The following is an 18,475-nucleotide window of genomic DNA, read 5'->3' as shown; positions in this document are numbered from 1 at the left end:
CCACTACCCCTGCTGCGCTGGGCAGGTGAGTTGGTGCAGGTGGCTATGACTGTAGCATAGATCTGAGCCGTCTTTAAGGCCAGGCTAAGGATGAAAACAGACGGCCCGGACTAAAAATGCCAGATTTCCTGGCAGAGAGGTAGAATCTTTATATTCCTAAGACATTAGTAAGTCTTACCATTTGGGGAAAAAACATTTGGTCTATTTGTGCTAAGCAAGACTTTCTGGAGAAAAGGGACTGGCCCCAGAGGCTTTTTAAGACCTCCTTAGGTGTGGGGTTCTGTGGAAGGGCCACATTGTCAGCGCTGCCATCACCTCCCGACTGTCCGTGCTCATGAATGGGACTCGGGGACCGGTGAGTACAAACCAGCAGACCATGCCCTGACCCTGGCGTGGCTTTGGACTGTGTTTTGCTTTTATGGGAATTTAGGTGTCGTGATGCTTTCAGACAAATGATACAGACTCCCAGAGAGGTCACAGTGCAAGGGAGACTGGAATGTCCTCCTCAATCTTCCCTGGTTCCCTGCCTCACCCCCACTCAATGTTTCCCTACTTCCCCATCCAGGCTGGGGCATCAGGGTGCCCTTAGCACCTCAGCAAACCACCCCCCACTCACAGACGCCCTTTCCCTCTCCAAACCGTCCGTCATCTTTCTGCTTCCCGTCATCTTTCTGCTTCCCATCTCAGCTGCTTGGCTTCAGTTCTCGTGCAAGAGTGAAAACAAAGTGAAGAACAAAAGGACAGTTCTCGGCCGGGCGCAGTGGCTCACGCCTGTAATCCTAGCACTCTGGGAGGCCAAGGCGGGTGGATTGTTTGAGCTCAGGAGTTCAAGACCAGCCTGAGCAAGAGCGAGACCCTGTCTCTACTAAAATAGAAAGAAATTATATGGATAGCTAAAATATATATATAGAAAAATTAGTCGGGCATGGTGGCGCATGCCTGTGGTCCCAGCTACTCAGGAGGCTGAGGCAGGAGGATCACTTGAGCCCAGGAGTTTGAGGTTGCTGTGAGCTAGGCTGATGCCACGGCACTCTAGCCTGGGCAACAGAGTGAGACTCTGTCTCAAAAAATAAAAAAAAAAAAAAAAAAAAAAAGGACAGTCCTCACTTGTGTGAGGGATCTCACAGAGCTCCAGGGGGGCTTTTCTGGGGTCCTTCCCGGTGGAGCCTCGGGACCCTGGCTCCCTCTCAGTTTCAGGGCTTCTTTCTCCCCTCACCTCGGTCCTGCCTGGAGACAGGAGTAGGGACCACACTGTGGCCTTAGACCCCCAACACTGTGCCCTAAACACTCTCACCTCAAAGTTCCAGAGCCATGACCAGATTTCATCATCCGGTTTTGTAAAATGGAGGGTCTGATCTTACTCATCTTTGCCCCCTTCTGGGAGGCTGCTCAAAACTCCGTTTCCTCGTATAGTCACACAATGCGGCTCCAGCCTCCCTGACGGTAAATGCTCCCACGCAGCGCCGAGGCCAGCATGCCCGACCCCAGGTCCCTCCACACCCAGCTCCCCTCAGCCGTAGGGCATGATCTCCTTCCTGCAGGGAGATGTCCGGGGTGGGGGCTCCCCATGCCTGCACAGAGCCCGGCCCCGCGCACACTCACACGTCCTGGGCAGCAGCCCTGCACGGAGTGTGGAAGGGAAGGCAGAGGGAAGGCCCCGAGTCTTCTAGGTGGAGGGGGTGGCAAGCTCGGTGACAGGAGTAAGTCACTGGTGATGAGGAGGTAGGGTGGGCACAGAGGTCTGCCTGCACCACACGAGTTCTTCTCTGGACTCCATAGAAGCAACCGAGAAGAATTACAAATTCTGAGATGGAAACCCCATATCTGAGGCCCGGGCTCAAATCTCTGAGTTAGATATGAGAGGTGATAATAATCATGACAAATATACAGGTCACACACTATTCTTAGTGCCTCAAATGCTTATTCTCATTTAATCCTCAGAGACAGCCTCATGGTAACACTCGTAACGTGCGTGGGAGGCCCTCTGATAGAATCCGAGGCCCAAGGAGGCCTTACAAAGCCTTCAGGGCCAGTCCCTTCCCTCCAGAAGGTCTTCCTTAACACAGGTAGGTCCGACCACCCTCCCGTTTTCTTCCCAGACAGTAAGACTTACTGATGTCTCAGGACTGTAAAGATCCCCTTCTCTGCCGGTACATCTGACCTGTTTGTCTGTGACGATTTTAGTCTGGGCTTCCCAGTTTTCATCCTTAGCCTGGGCTCACACTGCTCAGACCCACGCTGCAGGCACAGCCACCTGCACCAAACTCCCGCTCCGCGCTGCTGCTCTCATCTGTTTGCTCCATGTGCGAGGTGAGGGTTGGCTCCAGGCCTCCATAAGGTCCTCTGATAGCATCAGACCCATTTTACACGGACAGTAAGTGAGGCAGAGAAAGAGAGGCCGCTGGTGAATGAGTGCTGGATTCCCGACTTTGACCCTGCCCCGTCTGCCTCCCTTTGGTGGAGGGAAGGTGGTCTCCATGCCGGGAGTGGCTGGCTCAGCCAGGCAGCCAGCCCCAGACTCCAGCCCCCAGGCCCACGTGGCAGGGAGGGCTCACCCCCGCTCGGTGGCAAAGGGCCATGACGGGCCACCTGCAGGCCCACCTCCCCCAGGCAGCTGCCACCTGTTTTTTGCTCCTATCCCAGCCCAGCAGGCTGAGGCCTGGGGGAGTCAAACAAGCTCTGCAAAGAGGGCCGTGGTGAAAGGGGCTCCTGTCCCTGGATGAATATTTACCAACCGACTCCCCACATCTCCAGCTTCATGCATATTCATGAGAGAAGGGGAGTGAACAGAATGCGCAAGCTGCCAGCTCACCCCGAGAGAAAACTCGTATCCCTTGTTGGATGGAGTCATTTACTCGGGAGGGGTTTTTTTTTGAACAGATTACAGAACCACGCAGCTGACTAGGCGAGGGTGAGAGCACGGGGCGGGGGCAGTGTGGACTCAGCCAGTCCCCTCCCCTGGCCACTTCCCAAGGATATTAAAAGGTCAAGTGAGATGATACATGTGAAGGTTCTTTGTAAACTTCGTAAACTGTAAAGTGCCATTATAACATTTATTAGGTGCTCACGCCACGTCAAGTGCTCTTCTAAGTGGTTTAGATGTATTAACTCATTCATACTTACACCAGTGCTAGGAAGTAGCTATTAATATGATCGTTCCCACTATACGGATGGGCAAACTAAGGCTGGAAGGTTAAATAACTTGCCCGAAGTCCGAGAGCTAGAGAGTAGCAGAGCCCAGATTCAAACCCAAGCAACCTGGCCCAGAGTCCTCACTCTGAACACTCGGCTCTCCTGCCTCTGTGCCACTCAGTGGCTTTGTGGCCTTGGGCAAGTTACTTGACCTCTGGGTGCCTTTGCTTCTGCAACTGTAAGATGAGGAAAGGATGTGCATCTCAGGAGCGGTGAGGGTGAGATGAGACAGCCTTTGTGTGGGGGCAGTTGTTCACCTGTCCACACCAGTCCCTCCTGTGAATGGCATCTGCTTTGGGGGGGGACCCTGCTCCCCCACTCCCACTCCAGCCCTGCTGCTTCCTGAAGGCTGCCAATCGCAGCCCCCTCCCTAGTAGGAATGGTAGGAGGCCTCAGTGTCCCCCCAACCCTCCCACTCGGCCCCCAGGGTTGTCATGTCAGAACCAAGGAAGGACAGGTCAAAGTGGCCAAGCTGTGAAGTGTGGGGGTAGGAGGAGGCTGTGGGGGCAGAAGTCAGTCAGCAGCAGACAGGGGAAGAGCTGGCTGGGACAGAGACATGTGGGAGCAGCAGGGAGAAGTCCTGGCAGCCCCGCCCAGCCTGTAGGGCTCTACAAACTGATATCCCCTGCCCTGCCTGAACTACATGGAGTTTTGTCTCTGCCATTTGCAATGAAAGAGCTGTCATGTGGAGAGGCGGAGCACAATGCCTGGCAAATAGTAATTGCTCCTTAAGCACCACCTGTTAGTGCTACTACTATTATCATTCCCCAACTCTTTCCTCTTGCATTTTCTACCTTTTCCTGCACTGTCCTGTGGAGGTCCTGAGGACTGTCCTGTGGAGGACACCTCCAGTGTCCTCCCTTGGTCACAGGGCCGGGAAGGGGCCTCAGCCCACAGGTGACACAGGCTCCCGCCACTTCCCTCTCCTGCCTCAAAATAAACAGCCTGGGCCATCCAGGGCCGCAGACAGGTGGCATGGGGAGGGCACGTGTGCTGGGACAGCCCAAGCAAGTGACACGTCCTCCCCAACCAAAACTGAGGGAGCCTCCTCCGAGAGACACAGAAGCAAGACAGAGAGGACATGAGACAGCAAGAGAAGAAAGAAACCCCAGAGGAAGAGAAACCAAAACGGGAGATGCCCAAAGAGAAGTGGGAGAGAGGCAGGCAAGGGCAAGAGAAAGAGGCTGGCCCAGGGGCAGAAACTGGGGGTGAGGGGACGAAAGGGATGGGACAGGCGGTGAAGCCAGGAGAGATGAGACCACGGAAAGAAGAAAATTGGCTTTGGAGGAAACATCAAACAAGCCCCGATGCTGTCCTCCCTGAGGCTGGGCTGGGCCTCCTCGCCCTCTGCTGCCAGGGTGCCTCCGCCATGCCTCTGCGTGCCCTAGCGGGCCAAAGGGCAGAGAGAGGAAGTGCAGCGGGGCGGGGCCAGGGAGGAAAAGTCAACAGCTGCTGTTCCTGGGAGAAAACATCTCACGCCCCTCCCCGGCTGCCAGGCAGCTGCCCAGTGGAAGACTGAGTGTCTCTGCTGGACAGATGCCAGGAGCCTGTGGCTGCCCCACCTGAGCCCCAGCCCTCAAGGTCCTCGCCACCCCTGTGGTCAACATGCACAGTCTTCTTCCTTTGCCAAAGTCATTTAAGAAGCAACTGCCTCCCACAAGGGACCCCTTCTGTGTAATCTTCAGGAGGGCTGGGCCCTGAGACACATAGGCAGAGCCAAGGGGACTTCTCCAAAACCAGGGTGCTGTCCCTAAGGTGGCCCTAGTCCTCTGCCTCCTTGGGTTCAGGGGGTCAGAGCAAGAGGTATCAGGACAGGGACTCTTATCCCTCAGCCCTGGACCCTCCAGTGTGCCTGCGGCTGTTAAAAGAGAAAGAGGAGCAACTGTTCTCTGCTCCTCTTGTCTGTCCATGTTGGCTGAAGGGGATGAAGGCAATGATGATGATGTTAGTAACACCAAACTTCACAAGCAGTAGCTCAAAGAAACATCACAACTGTATGTGATGTTGGTTACTACTGCTATTTTACTTGTTAGAAAAGGAGAGGCTCAGAATTATGTTATTGCCTAAGGCCCCACTGCTACCTGGAATTGTCACCTAATTCTGTTGATGCTATGCTCTTTCCATTCTTTCTTGCTGCCTCCCTGGCAACTGTGGCAATGCACAGGGACTAAGGGAAACAAAAATGGTGGTCCTGATTTATTCCTGGAATGCAAGCATGGTTCAGTATATAAAAATCAATCAATACAATATACGACATTAACACAATGAAGGAAAAAACTACGTGATCATCTCAATTGACGCAGAAAAAGCACTTGACAAAACTTAACACTGTCTCATGATAAAAACACAACAAATTAGGAATTTAAAAACCATAATACCACTGGGTGTGGTGGCTCACACCTGTAATTCTAGCACTTTGGGAGGCCGAGACAGGAAGATTCCCTGACGCCAGGAGTTCAAGACCAGCCTGAGCAACACAGTTGGACCCCTCTCTACAAAAAATACAAAAATTAGCTAGATGCTTTAGCATGTGCCTGTAGTCCCAGCTACTCGGGAGGCTTAGGCAGGAGGATCACTTGAGCCCAGGAGTTTGAGGTTGTGGTGAGCTATGATCACGCCACTTCACACTCCAGCCTCAGTGACAAAGCGAGACCCTGTCTCAAAAAACAAAAATGAAACAAAACAAAAATAATACAAGCTATATATAAAAAACATCGAACTCAATGGTGAAAGACTGAAAGTTTTTCCTCTAAGATCAGGAATAAGGTAAAGATGCCCACTCTCACCATTTCTATTTAACATAGTATTGGAAGTCCTAGCCAGGGAAATTATGCAAGAAAGATAAATAAAAGGCATCCAAATTGGAAAGGAAGAAGTACAATGATCTCTGTTCACAGATATTATGATCTTATATATAGACAACCCTAAAGATTCCACCAAAAAAACCCTGTTAGAACTATTAAGAATTCTGCAAAGCAGCAGAATACAAAATCAACACACACAAAAAAGCTGCATTTCTGTACACTAACAATGAACAATCTGAAAAGGAAATTAGGAAAATAATTCCATTTATGATAACATCGAAAAGAATAAAATACTTAGAAATTAACCAAGAAGGTGAAAAACTTGTGCAATGAAAACATTTCTCAAAGAAATTAAAGAAAACATAAATAATTGGAGAGATATCCCATGTTCATAGATTGGGAGACTTAATATTGTTAAGAAACAAATGTTACCCAAAATGATCTACAGATTCAATGCAACCAAAATCCTACTGTCATTTTTTGCAGAAATAGAAAAATCCATCCTAAAATCTATATGGAATCTGAAGGGACCCCAAATAGCTAAAACAATCTTGAAAAGGAACGAAGCAGAAGGACTCATGCTTCCTGATTTCAAAAGTTACTACAAAGCTATAGTAATCAAAACAGTGTGGTACTGGCATAAAGACAGACATATAGATCAATGGACTAGAATAGAGGCCAGAAATAAACCCACACATGTATGGTCAAATGAGTTTTGACAAGGGTGCCAAAACCATTCAATGGGGAAAAGGCAGTCTTTTCAACAAATGGTGCTGGCAAAACTAGATACCTACATGCAAAAGAATAAAGGTAGACCCTTACCAAATACCATATGCAAAAATAAACTTAAAATAGACCCATGACCTATATGTAAAGCCTAAAATAAAACTCTTAGAAGAAAACATGGCGAAAGCTTCATGACATTAGATTTGGCAATGGTTTCTTGAGTATGACAACAAAGGCATAGGCAACAGCAACAAAAAAAAATAGACAAGTCGGACTTCATAAAAATTTAAACATTTTGGGCATCAAAAAACATTATCAACAGAGTAAAAAGGCAACCCACAGAATGGGAGACAATATTTGCAAGTCATATATGTGCTAAGGGATTAATACCCAGCATATATGGAGACCTAAAATTCAACAACAAAAAAAGCAAACAATCCAATTCAAAAATAAGCAAAGAACTTGGATAGACATTTCTCCAGAGAAGATATTCAAATGGTCAATAAGCATATGAAAAGACACCCAACCTCATAAATGCAAATCAAAACTACAAGGAGAGCTGGGTGTGGTAGCTCCCGCCAGCAATCCCAGGGACTCAGGGAGCTGAAGTGGGAGGATCATGTGAGTCCAGGAGTTGCAGAATGCAGTGAGCTATGATCGTGCCACTGCACTCCATCCTGGGAACAGAGTGAGATCCTGTCTTTAAAAAAAAAAAAAAACCTGAAAAACAGAACAGAAACTACAATGAGATACCATCTCACACCCATTAGGATGGCTACCATTAAAAAAAAAAGAAAGAAAGAAAAGAAAAAGTGTTGATAAGGATGTGGAGAAATTGGAAGGAACCATTGGGCACTGTTGGTAGGAATGTAAAATGGTACACTGATGTGGAAAACAGTGTAGTGGTTCCAAAAAATACTAAAAATAGAATTACCATATGGTCCACCAATTCTGCTTCTGGGTATATAACCAAAAGAATCGAAAACAGGATCTTGAAGAGATATTTGTACACCCATATTCACAGCAGCATTATTCACAATAGCCAAAAGGTGGAAGCAACCCAGGTATCCACTGACAAATGAATGGATAAATAGAATGTTGTATATACACACAATGGAATATTATTCAGCCTTAAAAAGGAAGGGAATTCTGATACATGCTACAACATGCATGAATCTTGAGGACATTATCCTAAGTGAAATAAGTCAGACGCAAAGGAACAAATACTGTATGATTCCACTCACGCAAGGTAGTTAGAGTTGTCAAAATCACAGCGACAGAAAGTAGAATGGTGGTTGCCAGGAGTTCAGGGAAGAGGGAAATGGGGAGTTACTGTTTAATGTGTACAGAGTTTCAGTTTTGCAAGGCAAAAAAGGTCTGGAGATGGGGACGGTGGTAATAGTTGTACTTTAATAAATGTATTTAATGACACTGAACTATATACTTAAAAATGATCAAGATAGTAAATTTTATGTTATATGTATTTTACAATGATAAGAAATTGGGGGAGGGGGGAAGTTGAGCATAGTTGATGGGAAAAAATATGCTGACCCTGACTCAGGACCAAGCTGGGCTCATTTGATGGAAATGTTCTCACCCAGGCCAGGGTAGAATAGCCAGGAAGAGAATTACCCAAAATACAGCTTTTTGAAACTATGGCATGCATTATGTCTTTTCTTTTCCCCTTTCACTTTTTCTAGCCCAGCTCTGTTCTGCTCACAACGACTGCTGTCGGGGTAGGGCTGGGACCCTGGAGCCTCTCAGGAGGGAGGAGGCCGGGCATACCTGTTGACCCACAGCTACGCCCCATTGCTCCCAGCTGAGCCTCAGCCTCGGTGCAGGAACTCGTCTCTCCCTCAGCCTCCGCCCAGCTCACAGCGGCTGCTGGGCACCCGCTGCTCTCTGCCCAGCAGAATACCAGTATATTTACGCTGGGAGCTGGATCGTGTCCCAGACCAGTTGTAGGTGATCCTATCCCTTGGCGCTCAGCTCACAGGAGATGCCAACAAAACTACCAGCCCAGAATCTGGCAGCCCTTCACAAGTGGGCTCAAAGCTGCTGATCATCTTTTTTTCTAGTATAGCTCAGAATTAGATGAGGGCACAGAATTGAAATAAAGACCAGCCCTACTCAAAAATATATCACACCCCCCCCCCCCCGCAACATTCTCTCAAGGAGAGACTTTTAAATGGCAATAAATCCTTCTTTTAAAGGAGAAATATTCCCAATCCTAACAAGCCTGAGTTATTCAGTCAGATTGGTTTCCATACAGCAGAGAAATCTGCCTGCGTTCAGGTGGAGAAATCAGTGCAGAAAGGGAAATTTTGGAACAAGGCATAATTTTGGAAAGAATGACACGCTTATCCTTCCAGTAACCAAATTAACAAACATTTATTGATGGCCTATTGTTTTCCAAGCATTTGCTCATCGCTGAGCATATTGCAATGAGCAAGACAGACTCAGTCCCCACCTGATGGAGCGTACAGTTTAACCATGTCTATAGGGTTTCCCCTGTCCCTCCTAGGTTCCATGCTGCATCTGTGGCAACGTCCCAGCCATGCTTACTCCTGCGGTATTGCTTTCCTGGGTAATTGCAGCAGCTTGCCTGATACTGCAGTAGCTGCACCCACCTTTAACCTCCTCCTCCCACCCTGTCCTGAACACTGATTATTGCACCACGGATGCCCCTAAAGTGTCTTCTCATCACTTCCCTCCCAAACTCAAATGCATTCAGTGGTGCTTCAGTATCGTATCTATTTTTCTAAAATCCAAACTTTATTTGGCTTATAAAACTTCTACCCTTCCAGTATTCTCTCCCATTACTTTCAGCTAAGATGGTCTACTTCCCATCTTCTGCCAGGGGTGTCTCTATCTGCATACCTTCGTATGTTCTGTTCCCTCAACTTAGAATGCCCCTCCCATCCCTGTTTATTCCCGTTCTCAACACTGGCTACACCTTAGGATCACGCAGAAAGCTTAAAAAAAAAGCCCCAAAAGTGATGCCTGGGAATTAACCAAGCCCCATTAAATTCTAAACTCTGGGAGTGTGGCCAAGGCATCAGTAATTTTGAGAATCTCCCCACTAATTCCAATGTAAAGCCAAGGTTGAGAAATGCTGTCTGTGTCCAGCTACCACTCCATGGACACCCCTTTCTTCAGACTCAAAAAGCACCTGCCGCCTGTCGTTGGCACTGGTTTGGTCCATCGCACATTCTGTTTCATGCTCTTTAATAAGGTTGTCCTGTCTGAAAAGTCTCTGGGCTACCCGTGACTTGCAAGGCCTGGGACGGGGAGGACACCTGGAGAGCACTGGCTGACACACCGATGTGATGATATGTTTGTCACCAATCCCTGGAACTGTGCTACATGGGGGCATGACAGGGACAGAAAACCCAGTCCTGCCAGCATCAACAGCGATGAATCACGCTGATTGGATGCTCCCATGACGTGATGTGATGAAAATGGCACTTTACCTCCCCCAAACCCAAACCCCAGCCAATCATGAAGAAAACATCAGATAAATCCCAACTGAGGGGCGTCCTACAATATACCTGTCCAGTGCTCCTCAGAACGGTCAAAGTCATCAAAAGCTACGAAAGACTGAGAAACTGTCACGGCCGAGACGAGCCTAAGGAGACAGGATGACTAAATGTAATGTGGTATTCCAAATGAGATCCTAGAACAGACAAGGGACTTCAGGTAAAAACTAAGGAAATGTAAATGAAGTGTCAATGTTAGTTAATAACAATGTATCACTATTCATTCATTAAATGTAACAAACGTACCACACTAATTAAGATCTTGGTAATAGTGGAAACCGTGTGCAGGGGAGAGCATTGGAACTCTGCACTATCTGCTCCCGTCTTCTGTAAATCTAAAACTGTTCCAAACATATACAATCTTGTCATGGAAAAATAATAAAAATTTTAAAATTCAGTTAAAAACAAAAACAGTCCCCCAACCCCATCCCAGCCCTCCTGCATCTGCTCACCTTTCTGCTGTTGGATGTTCTGTAATATGCTGAGCTTCTCTGATTCAGAGCCATAGCCAAGACCCAGCCAGCAAAGGCTTTTAGAGCTGCCTTTTAAAACCAGTATTTTGGGTCAACCACAGATGGATCTGTGGCCTTCAAAGGGAAATGCACCCCGTTCCCTCAATTTGCATTTGAAATGCCCGTTAAAAAAAACAATTAAACATCAATTATTTTGTTAATAGCCTAACTTGAAATGATTGTCCCCCCCCCCATCCCCCCCACCCCTGGAAAAAGTTCCAGAGAGGAGACTCCAAACCTGGGCAGGGGAAGGACAGAGCAGAGGGTGGTGAAATTCCAGTAGCCCAGGGTGCAAGGTGGCAGAGGACAGGGCTGGATTCCCCAAACCACCAGGAAGGCAGCTGGAGAGCCTAGGAGCAGGGCAGGGCAGCTCTGCCCCAGAGCATCCCTGACACCTCCCAGGGGGGTCTCTTCCCTCTCCAGTCATGGGCCTGGAGGCCTGGCAGGGCCTCTTAGAGCCTGGTGCTGGGATGCTGCCCCTCTGTCCCTCATTCATAGAGGAGGGGCACCCCCACTGCTGGGGAGGCTGGTCCGCAGGGTCCCCTAGACTCAAAGCTGCTTCTCTAAGGGCCCAGACCCAACCCAGCCTGGCTGTTACAGGGCGGAGTGGGAGAGGAAAAACTCCTTTATCATCCAGCAGGGAACTTGTTACTTTAACCTGAAGGTGCCTTTACCTTTAACATGAAGCTCCTTCTGCGTAAGAGAAACTTGCTCAGTGGAAGGAAAAAAAGGGATGAAGAAAAGAACTGACCCTGCAGAGAAATAAGGCCTCTTCCTTAGAAAGAGAAACAATTCACAAATCACCAACCCAGGCTGATTTCTAGATGTCTTCCTGGAAAGACCCCGAGCTGGCCCACCTTGGAGGCATGGTACCTCCTGTCACCTCAGTGTCACTGATGACTGTGACTGTCTTTGGCATCACGGCCATCATTCCATGGACTTCTCACACAGCCCTCAGAAGCAGCACTGTGTGGCCAATCCGAGCGCAGGCCAATGACATGAGTTGCCCGGAGTGAGTGCAGGAGTAGGACCCAGGCCTTGCGCCTGCCCGCACAGAGCCTGGTTCTGGAGGGGCTGGATGGCGGGAGGTATTGCACAGAAGCCACCGGCCAGGCCCGGCCTCCATCTCCCCCACACACCTGCTGACAAAGGCCCATTCAAGACAGGACAGACTAGCAGTCTCAGCAGGGGAAACAGAAACCCAGAGGCCAGGCCCACGCTACCCTGCCCACAGCCAGACCACAGGACCAGGCAGCTTGGCCTGCTCCCCTTCACTCTCTCTGCCACCTCGTGGGAAGCACAGCTCTGGCCTGCAAGTTTCAGCCTGCAGAGCACTTTGCATCCATCCACATCATCTCCCCTGGGGGTGGACGTGGCCTGAGGATGGACCCTGACCCATGGGCCTGACCTGGAGATGTGCCCTACCTCTGGGTGGGGGTGGGGGCTGCTGACCTGACTCTGTCTCTATTTCAGGAAACACGTGGGCCCTCCCTTCTCCCCGTCCTCATTCCCCCCATTCCCGCAGAGCCAAGGCCACACCTCTTCCTACATCCTGCCATCGCTAGACTGTGACTCCTTGGGAGCAGAGGGACGTTCTGGTCATCTCTGGATCCCCCGCACTGACCACAGCGGCTGCCCGATGTTGGTATGTCAATGGATGGATGCTTTAGCATTGTTATCCCGTTCAGTCCAAATCCAGCCTAAGCTCGGAACAACCTGAGCATCTGTATGGAATTTTTAAGGCATCTAAAACTTTCTCGGCCCTCCCCACTCACTTCCTCATTCTATTCTCTGGGTCTCTTGTCAAATCCCAGTTACCAAAACGCTGTAATGACTCAGCTTCCCTCCATTGACTTCGGGCCTTAAGCCTCTCTCAGACCTCAGAGAGGGTCAAATTCTTCGTTTTCAGACTCTCCCACAGGAACTGGGCACACTGAGACGATGTCTGGGAATACAGGAATGTCCACCCAGGAATGTGTGTGTGCACTGGGTCAGGGAGATGGCTCTGAGGCTTCAACACCTCCCAGCAGTGAGGACTGCTCCCCACAGGTTCAATCACCGGTGCTCACCAGTGACCCCGTGCCAGGCACCGTGGGGAGAACAGACCTGCCTTTGAGAGGAAGGTGGGGTGGAGGGAGAAGGCCTGTCTGTAAGGAACTAAAACGCGGCTGTGTACTCTAAAGGGAGAATCAGTAGGGCCTTCAGCGCACAGGAGGAGTATGTTTATTGGGAACTGTAATGCCTGTCTATTGGAAATCAGGAAGAGCTACTTGAAAGAATGAGCACTTTGGAAGAGCCTCGAACACAGGTGCCCTAACAACATGTCATTCTAATGATAATGATATGTCATTACTATGATTATTACAGCAGCTGATAGCTACTGAGTGTTTGCCACGTGCCAGGCACCATGCTAAGCACTTTGCATAGTTTATCCGGCTCAATCCTCATGTACATTTGACAGATAAGAAAACTGAGGCTTAGAAAAGTTAAGAAAACTGTGGCATTAATTGATCAACACTTATGTGCACATATAGTGGTAACATTTACTGGGTGCCAGGCAGGTGGAGGGGCTACAGTCACACCTAACGGGTGTGGTGTGCACCGTCTGGGGAATGGACACACTGATAGCTCTGACTTGGGCAGGGTAAAGGCAATATATGTAACCTAAACATTTGTACCCCTGTAATATGCTGAAATAAAAAATATATATGCAAAAGAATTTTTTTAAAGTTCATAAAAAAAAGAAAAGTTAAGAAAACTAGACAGTGTCAGAATCAGGTTAGAACCCAAGTGTGGGTCTCCAAAGGCAGCCACCCCTACTCAGCAGACTGGCGTGAGCAAGCACATTCCAGCAGGGCCTGAGCTCAGGAGAGCAGGGAAACACCAGGCTTCGGATGACCTTCTGGAGAAGGTGCTGGAGAGGCGGCTGCAGAAGGGTTACGAGGAGCCCTGAATGCCAGTGCCAGGTGCCTGTGCTTATTAACAGGCGATGGCGAGCCTGGGAGGTCTGTGAGCAGAGGAGCGCCGGGGCTGGACCTGGGCGGTGGGTCAGCGGGTGAGAGGGTGGGGCTGAGAGGATGGGAGTTCAGAGGCCGCCGCAACGGTCAGGGCGAGGCACAGCAGTGGGAGGAGGTGAGAGGTGGGTGGGAACATCGAGCACTGGCCTCCGTGTCAGTGTGGGAGATTACGGACGTGTGAGGAAGGGAACACGTGTGCAAGTGTGAGCGCACATGTGAGTGTGTGGCGCCCTTCCTGTGGCGGAACAGGGTCCCAGAGCCTTCCTGGTGGGAAGTGGACATGAGGCAGGTGGTGGCGGAAAAGAAGGGACGGGACAAATCAATTGGCCTACCTGAGCAGGACGGCCCCAGTGCCAGAGAAGCCATCAACTCACAGCCTGCCCGGCTAGGGCCTGCCTGCCATATCAGAGGGACTCCATGAGGGAATCTGAGACCGTGGCCTCCAGTCTCTCAACCCAGGCCTGGCTTTGTCCTACAGCTGCGTGGGGGTCACTGCCATTCCAACTAGATCCCTTCATCCCTGGCTGGCCCTCTCTGCTCAAATCAGATATTCTGAGCTGGAGCCGCCACATTCCCACGGCCGCAGCCCCATTCCTGGGCCTCCTGCTCCCCCGCACGTCTTTGTAACAAGCGTGTTCCTGTGTGGCCTCCAAGCTGGCCTCATACTTTCCCAGGTCAGGGCTTCTTCCTCCCCCTAATTCTGGAGCAGAGAAGACGCTGCCAAATTGGTTCCAGGCTTTTGTCTTGGCCAAAGAGGTCCTGCCTCTCATCAGGGACAGAGAGCCGGCACGATGTGTCCCTGACTAGGCCCTCTTGCCCCTGACTTTCCAGCTGGCCAAAGGTCCTCCCTCCAGAGGATTTCACAGGCCCCTAAATGATAGCCCTGGATCTTATCCTCTCCCCAGGACGCCTCTTTGAAGACTTCACCCCATCCCAGTGTGTGTCCTGGGAGAAGACCAGGCGGGCACAGTGTCCAGTAGGGGCTGGGTCCCTGGGTTGAAGACAAAAAAACGCGGTTTCAGCTCCTTGTGCATCTCCTGCCACACTGGGTGAAAGGGGGACTTTCTTCCTAATAACCAGAGCCCAGCCCTTTCCTGCTCAGCTCACTGCAGCCCTGTGCTGTGAAATAATGAGCACAATTTGGTGCCTAGAGAGAAAAGGGATCTCTTTCAAGACTGTATAATCCACACAAATTTAGAGGAAGATGTGCCTTAGAAACCATGACTCCAAACCCCACTATTGACAGATGCAGAAACAGAGTTTATAAAATCTTGGAGGTCTTCAGTTGCTTAAGAGCAGTCTAAGCCATTTCTGAAATTCACCAGAAGCTCAGTTTGCAGCCAAAAGAATATCTGTGGAATAAATGCATTTGCCTTTGAGAAACACAGCAGTGCAGGGGCAGATCTGGGGCTGGAACCGGCCTCTCTGCGCCTCCCTGGGGCTGTGCTTTTCATGACGGGTTTGCTTCCTCCAGGGCGCTCGGGCAGATGCCAAAAGGTGGTTTGTTGGAAGGTGGATCCTGGGGGCTGCCTGGCACACTGTGTCATCCAGATGGCAGCCGACGAGGTCCAACAGAGCTGGGAGGTGGGGGGATCTTGTTTATGGAGGACACTCAGTGAGCTGACTCCCCTGAAGGCTGTCGGGCAGTTTCCAGAGTCTAGGAAACTGCTTCTTCTCCCCTCTTCCTTGCCGCACCCTCCAGCCTCACCCTCCAAGAAAACATAGTGTTCCCTAATCATCCCTGCCCACCAGGGGACCCTCACTTTGGAAGGAGCATCCCAGTCTCCAGCTGACGAAAGGCTCTCCCTTCGTAGGATTCCATAGACCCACCATCTCTCGTGGCAACAGAGAAAAGGCAGGGGGTAAGGACAGGCAGTGTGGGGACCAAATCCTGGCTGAGGAGTCAGAAGGCCTCAGCTACTACTGGCTGTGTGACTGCTGTGCCTCAGTTTCCCCGCTATGTCTTGACTGGATGCTCCCACACCACCTCTTCTGGCTCTGAGAAATCCGGGATTCAGGGACTGTGTTGCCTCCTTCACCATCAGGTCTCCAGCAATTAACACACAGCAGATACTTAAAACAATTCCCTGAATGACTGAAGATCAAAAGGAAGCCAGGAAGGAAATTCTTCCCTCAGGCGTTACCATCTGACAATCACAGAAACCACAAGTCTTGGAAGAGCCCTGGCAATCCTTGGAGCCCTTTGCAAACGGGCTTCCTCTCCCAGACACACAGACGTGGTTGGCGAGGCCAAGCAGGAAAATGTGCCAGAGGGAAGAGAGGGTGGTCTTAGCCCCCGGCAGGAGCAGGTCACCCTAACTTCCACTTTTTTAACTCCTGTGGCTCCCTCCTGCTCTCTCTGACTTCCCTGTCCTCCTGCCTGATCTCCCTGCCCTGCCCTGCCACCCTTTGCTTTCCTGGAGCAGTAACAGCTTCTCCTTGCCTCCTTCTGGGGCTCAGAGCCTGCCTGATCCTCCACTAGTCAGGAAGACTCCTGGCGCCTCAGGCTGTCTCAGGGTCGGGAAGGGAGAGGCAGCAGTGGAGAGATTTGAATTCTGGTCTGTGCCAAGCCTTTTGAGCCTGGCCCCTGGGAAAGGGGCTCCTCTTTTGAGAGAATCTGGCAGTGCCTTTTCCTCCATCTTCTTCTGCAGGGTTCCAGGGAGATGTTAGGTTTTCCCCCCGGGCTTCCTGAGCCTGTCTTCCCCTCCACACGCAGAGCTGGATGAGGAGGGAAACTGCCCTCTCTCTTCCTTGCCTCAGCCCAGCCTGAGACCTATTTAAAAGTACAGTGTGCGTGTGTGTGTGTTGGGAAGCCTCGGTATGTGCTACTGTTGGCGGGTGTATGTGTGAGCATATACAGTGCAAGGTGTGTGGTGGTGTGCTATATATATGGTATGTTTGGTGTGTATGTGGTATGATATGTGTATGTGTACATATGTGTGTGTGTGGTGTGCATGTGAGGGTGTGTTTATGGAGAGTTCGTGGTGTGGCATGTGTCTATATGTGTGTGTGGTGTTTGTGATGGGCAGTGTGTGTGTGAGGAGGGTGGGAGGAGGGGCCATCTCAGTTTGGTGTGGGAGCCAGACATCCAGGGTCTCCCGCCCAGAGAAGCCAGGGATAACCAGTATCTAGGCAACCATATTGGGGGGAGGGGAGGAGATATGGAGGTGAGGAATGGGCAGGAAAAAGAGGGAGGCTGAGAATGGAGAGTTTCCATGGCAACCACCAGGCAGGTCACGTGCAAAAGGCTAAGTTGCGGAAACACATATACACATCGACAATATGAGGGCGGCTGGCCCCCAGAATGGGGGTCCTTTCGTAGAGGGCCTGGGATGTCCACTGATCCCTTTTCAAGCCTGGAAATCCCAGCCCAGCCAGAGAGCACGAAGCCAAGGCTACAAAGGGAGTGGAGCCAGAGGCCACATTGGCGGGTAGAAGCCTCCAGCAGCTATGGCCCCCAGCATGGAGGTCAGTGGGCAGCAGGGGCCTGGGCAGGCCCATGTTTCCAGCCAGGCTGCTTCCCGCTCCCACCCTTGGGCGCTTTCTCTACCAGCCACCACTTGTAAGAGCCGGAAGCGAGCGCTGGGAGACCCGGGCTGCCCATCAACTCTCCACGGAAGCCCGGGGAGACACAATGGGGGAGGCTCTGCCAGGGCCAGCCCTGCTGGGGAAGGGGGAAGAAGGGGTCCAGAGCCCCCTGGAGAGAAACCAGGACTGGACAGACAAGAAGGAGGGAAAAAAGGGTGCAGACGTGCTCAAGAATCCCCAAGCGCTGAAGCCCTCCTTTTCCCGGCCCCCATCCTGTTGCCCGCTGCCCGGCCCCACCTCCCCCCTACCCCCGCACCAAACCTGCGAGTTCCATTTTGTGCGGCTCATGTGTCCACACTCACACCCAGCCACACTCCCTCGTCTGCACGTCCCCGCGCTCACCAAGTGTCCACCGCTTCCAAGTAACAAAGGGAAAACTGCCCTGGCTAAAGGTTGGGCGCCGCCGCTTCCCCTCGTCTGAAAGCCCTAGCCCCAAGCTCGAGGCAGCCACGAAAGCAATTCCCAGCCACCAGCGTCACCCCCACCGCCATACCTGCCTCGGCTCCGAGGCCCCTCGGCCTTCCGACGCCCACCTCCTTGTTTACTTCCAGCCGCCTTCCCGCCGCCCGGGCGGGCGCCGAGGCGCAGCAGCCGCGGAGCACCGCACACACCCACCAAAGCGGCGCAGCCTGCGCTCCTGGCGCTCCGAGGATCGGTCCCCACCCCGGCCTCGGCCTTCCTCGGAATAAGGGGCCAACTTTGCCACCTCCCCAGCCGCTTACCTGCACAGCTGGTCCCCTCCAAGACGATCCCAGGAGGACGTGCCGAGTCCCGAGGAGCCAGGGAGTGGCGGGGCTGGAGGCAGGGCGGTGGGAGAGGCTTGAGCTGTTTCCCGCCTCCCCTCCTCCGGAGAGTTGGGGCGGGCTGGGAGGCGCGTCCTGCGGGCTGGGGGGCGATGGGCGGGAGCTCGCTCCCGGCTGGGCTCAGGGAGGACAGCCGCCTCTGTGGCTGCGGGCCGGTGGCTTCTGGGTAGCGTCCGGCGCAGACCCCCTCTCCTCTTCTGCCTGCCCGCCCTCCCAATCCGTGCTCACGCGCCCTCCTCCCCTATCCCCTCCTCTCCTCTCCTCTCCTCTCGGCTGCCCAGAGATTTCTCCAAA

The 18,475-nt window shown here is 51.5% G+C and overlaps 1 protein-coding gene across 1 annotated transcript in view; it reads right to left on the bottom strand.

Annotated features, from left to right (window-relative positions):
- Positions 1–18,156, bottom strand: part of FXYD6 (FXYD domain containing ion transport regulator 6) — a 36,394-nt gene extending 18,238 nt beyond the window's left edge. The window contains exon 1 of the mRNA XM_069468884.1: positions 18,101–18,156. The gene's annotated coding sequence lies outside the window, so the exon portion shown is untranslated. The remainder of the gene's footprint in view (positions 1–18,100) is intronic.
- Between the last annotated feature and the right edge of the window lie 319 nt (positions 18,157–18,475).

This window comes from Eulemur rufifrons, chromosome 6 (genome assembly GCF_041146395.1).
Source record: "Eulemur rufifrons isolate Redbay chromosome 6, OSU_ERuf_1, whole genome shotgun sequence".
NCBI classification, from domain to species: domain Eukaryota; kingdom Metazoa; phylum Chordata; class Mammalia; order Primates; family Lemuridae; genus Eulemur; species Eulemur rufifrons.
This window is presented reverse-complemented; position numbering and strand designations above follow the sequence as displayed.